Raw genomic sequence first — 7,704 nt, forward strand, 5'->3', positions numbered from 1 at the left:
CAAAATTTACGTATTGAAACCTTAGAAGACCCCACAATGAGGGCGCTTCTGCCTTCACAGCAAGTATTACTACAGGAGGTAATAACTCTCTTCCCATCTTACTCAAAGCAAGGTCTAGGAAAGACCTCTGTAATCACTCACACGATAGAGGTAGCCGACGCAAAGCTTATTAAACAACGCCACTATGCGGTGTCACCGGCAACGGAGAAGCTAATGTACGAGGAATTAGACCGAATGCTGAAGCTTGGGGTTATACAAGAATCGGTTAGTTCGTGGTCTTCGCCCGTAGTGCTGGTTAAAAAGCCTGGCAAGGTTAGATTGTGTATCGATTGTAGGAAAGTAATTTCGGTCACGGTAGAGGATGCATATCCCATGCCCCTTATAGACGGAATCCTGAGTAGACTACCGAAAGCAGAGTTCATCACAAGCATCGATCTAAAGGACGCGTTTTGGCAAATTCCTCTCGATCAAAAATCTCGTGATAAGACAGCGTTTACCGTGCCTGGCCGTCCCTTATACGAGTTTGTCGTCATGCCATTCGGCATAACCAACGCACCCTGTACCTTGTCGCGACTTATTGATAAAGTCATACCAGCCCATCTACGGAATGAAATATTCATATATCTTGACGACCTCTTAGTTATATCCGATAATTTTGAGCACCATCTGGAGGTGTTGTCCCTGGTCGCATCCCAACTTTCCAAGGCCAATCTTACTATAAATGTGGAGAAAAGCAAATTTTGCCGGAAAGAAGTTAAATATTTAGGCCACGTGATTGGTGGTGGGAATATTCGCACTGATCCTGACAAAATAGCCGCCGTTAAGGACTTTCCAGCTCCCCAGTCGATCAAACAAGTTCGTGGATTTCTTGGAATGACAGGCTGGTACCACAAGTTCATCCACAATTATGCAGCTATTAGTTCACCCATATCAGATACTCTGAAATCTAAGCGCATGTTTATTTGGACTGACGAGGCTCAGCTTGCTTTCGAGTCATTAAAGTCCCAAATGTGTTCCGCGCCAGTTCTACATAGCCCAAATTTCTCCATACCATTCTCAATACACTGTGACGCCAGTCATACCGGCGTAGGGGTAGTTCTAATGCAAGAAAACAACGAGGGCGCAGACGTACCAATTGCTTTTATGTCGAAAAAGCTTAACAAATGCCAGAGGCAGTACACTGTAACTGAAAAAGAGTGTTACGCTGCTGTTTTAGCCGTAAAAAAGTTCAGGGCATACATTGAGGGCCAAGAATTCACAATCATTACAGATCATGCCTCCTTAAAGTGGCTAATGTCGCAGGCTGATCTTAGCTCCCGATTGGCTCGCTGGTCCTTAAAGTTGCAGGGATTTGAATTTAAAATCTTACACCGAAAAGGGAGTGATAACATAGTCCCCGATGCCTTGTCCCGTACGCACTCAGAAGACTTGTCCTTCTTGGCAATTGATAGCATGTTGGTCGACCCTGATTCTCCTGAGTTCAAATCACCAGAATATCAGTCAATTAAAGAGAAGATTAGGTTGAACAGTTCTCGATTGCCTGATCTGAAAATCAAAGATGAACGCATCTTTCGGCGTGCGGAACATGCCGATGGAACCAAGATCACAGACGATTCCTGCTGGAAACTTTGGATACCCCCATCCCTTGTGTGCCCACAGTGGGATAAATAAAACCCTTGAAAGACTCAGGCGATCTTATTATTGGCCAAACTTAGCGGTGGATGTCAAAGAACTCATAAATAATTGCCATATCTGTAAAACCACGAAGCATCCAAATCAACCCTTAAAGCCACCAATGGGAAATACGGGATTACCTTCTCGATTCTTTCAAAAATTATTTGTAGACTTTTTAGGACCTTATCCGAAAAACAAGTCAGGAAATATTGGCATCTTTGTCGTGTTAGACCATCTGTCAAAATTTCCATTTTTGAAGCCCGTACGAAAATTTACAGCAGATTCCATAAAACGCTTCCTGGAAGAAGACCTCTTTCACTGTTTCGGGGTCCCCGAAACCATCGTAAGCGATAATGGGGTCCAATTTAAATCTCACACTTTTAACTCCCTGCTTGACAAATATAATATCTCTCATGTCTATACTGCCTTTTATTCTCCTCAAGCCAATGCTTCGGAGAGAGTAAATAGATCCGTTCTGGCGGCCATCAAAAGTTATGTTGACCCGGATCAACGTAATTGGGATGAGAAATTAAGCAGCATTTGCTGTGCACTTCGGTCTAGTTATCATTTAGCCATAAGCACTACCCCGTATCGGCTTGCTTTTGGACAGCGTATGGTAACCGATGCCAGTAGCTATAAACTGATGCGTAACATAGACATGTTAGAAGATCGCGGTGTCCAATTTTCGCGAGAAGATTCCTTCGACATAATTCGCAGCAAAGCAAAAGGCTCTATACAGGCCCAGCACTTCCGAAATGCCAGATCCTATAACTTACGAACGAGACAAATTTCCTATAGGGATGGACAGGAAGTATATAGACGTAACTTTCAGCAAAGCAATTTCGCTAAGGGCTTTAGCGCAAAGTTAGCACCAACCTTTATAAAGTCCCGAGTGCGCAGGAAGCTAGGAAACTGCTATTACGAACTTGAAGATCTTCAAGGCCGCCTTGTAGGCAAATTTCATACCAAGGATATAAAACCTTGACATGAATTGTTACAAGCGCGGATCCCACTTTGGGTGTCCCACCCCAAGCGTGATTTAAGTGGGGGGGATTATGTACTGCGCTTGTTGTAAGAACAAAAACGAGGGGGAACGTTGTGAGTTGCTGCGGACACCGCAACTCTACAGTTATACCCGATACTAATTCAGTATGGCTTTCCTCCGGCAGACGCTGCTAATATTAAACGACACGACAAAGAGTGCGTGCGAGAGAGACAGAAAATCAGTCTGAGCGTGACGTCGGGCGCTGCGTAGCCAGTGCAAATTGATTTGTTCCTTTTGGCTATAAAAATTATCTGATCTGGTCCAGATTCAGCAATCTGATAGATATGGTCGTTATCTATGATTCTGCGTTTTTAGTTTTCTCGAATGTGCAATATTGTGGATGCAACAGATTTTCGTCCTTTGTGGGGGCGGAAGGGGGTGGGGCGAAATTCTGAGATATACGTTTTATAGTAAGATCTAACAGAAGTGCGGATACCAAATTTGGTTACTCTAGCCTTAATAGTCTCTGAGATTTGTGGATGCCCCAGATTTTCGTCCTTTGCGGGGGCGGAAGGGGGTGTGGCGAAATTTGGACACAAAACGGTCAAGGTCCGATATCACAGGAGTGTGGATACCAAATTTGGTTGCTCTGGCTCTTATAGGTTTTGAGATCCTTGAACTCATATTTTGCAATTGGCAAAGCCGACCATGAAACCTGTGTGTTAGAGAGAGACAGAGCGAGAAAGAATGAAATTGTTTTCTTGATTCTGGCTATAATAATTATACGATCTGGTTGAGATTTTACACTCTAGAACATATGGTCATCCTCTACGATTCTGCGTTTTTGGTTTTATCGTATCTTTAAAAATGTGGATGCCACAGATTTTCGTCCTTTGTGGGGGCGGAAGTGGGCGGGGCGAAGTTTTGAAATATTTTTGTAGCAGTGACATATCACAGAAGTCTGGATCCAAAACATCGTTGCTCTAGATCTTATAGTCTTTGAGCACTAGGCGCTGAAGGGGACGGACGGACGGACGGACGGACAGACGGACAGACAGACAGGGCTCAATCGACTCGGCTATTGATGCTGATCAAGAATATATATACTTTATGGGGTCGGAAAGGTTTCCTTCTGGACGTTACACACATCCACTTTTACCACAAATCTAATATACCCCAATATTCATTTTGAGTATCGGGTATAAAAATTGTTTGCATCGACGTCTTAATTATACCCGATACTCAAAATGAGTTTTGGGGTATATTAGATTTGTGGTAAAAGTGGATGTGTGTAACGTCCAGAAGGAATCGTTTCCGACCCTATAAAGTATATATATTCTTGATCAGCATCAATAGCCGAGTCGATTGAGCCCTGTCTGTCTGTCCGTCCGTCCGTCCGTCCGTCTGTCCGTCTGTCCGTCCCCTTCAGCGCCTAGTGCTCAAAGACTATAAGAGCTAGAGCAACGATGTTTTGGATCCAGACTTCTGTGATATGTCACTGCTACAAGAATATTTCAAAACTTTGCCCCGCCCACTTCCGCCCCCACAAAGGACGAAAATCTGTGTGTGGAGATAATGTTTTTTATCCCCAATCGGCCGACTAATTATTTCGAATTAAATAAAACTCGGCGCAGAAATAAAATTACGATATGTTCTTTAATGCGTGACATCCAAATTGCAAGTGTGGCTTGCCTGCCCTTTACATTGCCGCTCCGATCGCTAAGCGCAGCTTCGCTCGGCCGACGTCGGTAGGCAGACGCAAAGCGGAGATAGCGAAGAGCGAGCTGGCAGAGAGCGTTTAGCAGGGCAAGCAAGCGCAGAGCTTTAACAAACAAATGAGTGACATAGACATAAGTAACAAACAAAATAAGCGGCTGAGGGCCAAGAATTAGGTGCTCTTTGGCAAGCAGCTAATCCGCTGGGTTCTGCCCCGAACCTTCCCCCCCCGCTGGAAGGCAAAGGCTTTCAACAGATCCATCCTGAAGGGGCAGAACCGCTATTTTTCCAACGGCCCTCTTGAAAAGGCCTTTTTGAGTGCGGATGACGGCTACTCTGATGGTTCCATCTTTTCCTGGGATGACGCTCTCAATGCGGCCAAGCGGCCACCTTAATGGTGGCAGCGTTTCCTCCTTGATCATGACGAGCGCTCCTAGCTTGATGTTTGGAGACGATGACCGCCACTTGCGGTCCGCTCCTGAAGAATCGAAAGATACGCCGTGCTCCATTTTCTCCAAAACGCCTGCTTCATTTGACACAGCCGCTGCCATCGACTAAGTAGGTTGACCCGGAGATGCGCCACATCTGGCTCGTCGAATGCAGCTTTCGGGGCTCCATTGAGAAAGTGGTTTGGCGTGAGCACATCTAGATCATCGGGACTTTCTGTAATTGCATAAAGCGGACGGGAATTTAACAAAGCAGAGATTTCACAAGCCAAGGTCTGAATTTCATCAAGAGTAAAAATGTAGGTCCCGACGATGCGATGAAAATGATATTTAGCTGCTTTAACAGCCGCCTCCCACAAACCCCCAAAATGAGGTGAGCGAGGGGGGATGAATTTCCAGTCGATTCCACTAGAAACGCAGAGATGTGACACAGCCGACGTATGAGGATCGCTGAGGAACATTTGCCGAAGCTCCAAAAGCTCATTTTTTGCTCCTACAAAATTTGTAGCGTTGTCTGACCAGATGATTCGAGGTTTGGGACGTAGACTTATAAAACGCCTTAATGCTGCCAGAAAGGATTCTGTAGATAGATCCCGAACGACTTCCAAATGAGTTGCTTTGGTGCTAAAGCATACGAAGACAGCGATGTAACATTTGATAGGAGGCCTGCTTCTGACTTCCGACTTGTGATAAAAGGGTCCGCAAAAATCAACGCCCGTTGTGTGGAATGCTGGATTAGTCCTTACGCGATCCGCAGGCAAGTTTCCCATGATATGTTCCCTCAGCACTGGCTTCAAACGAAAGCATCTAACACATTTGCGAATGATTCCCGCAACATATTTGCGTCCACCAATAGGCCAGAATTTTTGCCGAAGCAGTCCGAGCAATCCTTGAGCTCCTGCGTGGAGAAACCTTTCGTGAAAGAAGATAATAATAGAGACAGTGACAGGATGTCCCTTAGGAAGCAGGATCGGGTGCTTCGCGTCGTAGTCCAATTCGGCATTTTGGAGGTGGCCTCCAACACGCAGCAATCCAAAGCTATCCAGAAAGGGATTCAGTGAGGCCATCGTGCTTTTTGGGGGCAGGGCCTGTTTGCTGGCGAGGGCCCTTATCTCTTCCGAAAATTGTTGCTGCTGTATTGCCCTTATGAGCAAATGCGTACCATTTTTGATGTCGATTACGGTAAGTTGACCCTTCGACCGCGCTATGCCTTTGTCCTGGAGAATGTAGAATCGATATATGTAAGCAAAGACGTGCTGCATGGATCCGAATGAGTTTTGAAATTTGCAATCGTACGATACATCCCTTTCGTTTGAAACAACCAATGCTGCATGACGACGTTCTGGTACATCGGTCGGCAATTGCAAGCCTGCAGGCCACTCTGAGCTCTCAAGACGCAAGAATGGTGGTCCAGAGATCCAAAGGCGGCTATCCATTAGTTCAGCGGGCGTGGAGCCACGTGATATGATGTCGGGAGGATTCAACTTTGTGGGCACGTGATGCCAATTCATTCCAGCGGTGAGCTCCTGAATCCGCTGAACTCGATTAGAAACAAATATATTAAAATTCAATGGTGATTCTCGATCCAGGCAACGGCTATGGACGAATCCGACCTGCAATGTATTTGGCATGGAGCTGATAATCCCTTAACTATGGTGGACACTAGTTCGGCTAATACGAGGGCAGCGGACAGCTCAAGCTTGGTGATAGTCATACTTTTCAAGGGCGCGACTCTGGATTTAGAGCATAAGAGATGACTTTGCACAATGCCAAGAGCTTCCGAACGCATGTATACACAGGCGCCATATGCTGCTTGGCTCGCATCACAAAACGCGTGCATTTCTAATCTGGCTTGCTGCCGAAGCACGTAACGTGGAAACTTAAAGTTTTTAACCATCGACAACTGCGAAGTCGGCTCAATCCAAGTCGTATGTAGATCCTGGGGCAGGCTTTCGTCCCAATTCAACTTTAGGCTTTCGTTCCATAGCGACTGCATAAATATTTTAGCTTTTGTGATGATGGGAGAGATGAGCCCTAGAGGATCGTAGAACCTAGCTAGTGTAGACAGGACCGAACGCATCGATATTGGGCCTGCAGCGGTTCCGACGTGAGCGAAGCTAAACAGAAGATTGTCCGTGGTGGGATCCCAAACTAGACCAAGCGCCTTGGTTACTTCAGTCCCGTCATGAAAGGTAAGGAACTTTTCGCGATCCGCCTCCGATACGCCTTCCAAAGCAGCGGGTTCATTGGAACACCATTTACGTATGGGAAAACATCCTTTCGAAAGTAGCTCCTTTACCTGCTGACGAATCTTGATGACAGAATCAATGCTGTACCCTCCAGATATGAGATCATCGACATAGAAATCTCTTCGAACAACATCAGCGCCAAGCGGAAAACGCAACTCTTCATCATTTGCCAATTGATGAATAGCACGAATTGCTAAGAAAGCGGCAGGTTTGGTTCCGTAAGTAACAGTCTCCAACTTGAACACCTGAATCTCCTCCTTCGGGTCATTGCGCCATAGGATGCACTGCACGTGCGTATCGGGATGTCGATATCGCCACACAAGGCGACTTTAAAAAAGCGGAAACGAAGCAGAGTTATCAGAATTTTAGGTTGGATGGTGGGTCCAGCCATAAGCGCATCATTCAGTGATACTCCAGACGCTGTCTTGGCAGATCCATCGAACACTACGCGTAATTTGGTGGTTGTACTATCCTGCTTGTGGACGCAATGGTGATGCAAGAAGTACTGCGGGAGGTCTGACTGCCGCGAAGCTGGCGACATGTGTCCTAAATCACGATACTCCTGAAGAAACTCCATATATTTTGCCTTAAGCTTTGCATTTTTTGCTAGCTTCCTCTCCAAATTGAGAAATCT

Source organism: Drosophila miranda, assembly GCF_003369915.1.
Source record: "Drosophila miranda strain MSH22 chromosome Y unlocalized genomic scaffold, D.miranda_PacBio2.1 Contig_Y3_pilon, whole genome shotgun sequence".
Taxonomy (NCBI): domain Eukaryota; kingdom Metazoa; phylum Arthropoda; class Insecta; order Diptera; family Drosophilidae; genus Drosophila; species Drosophila miranda.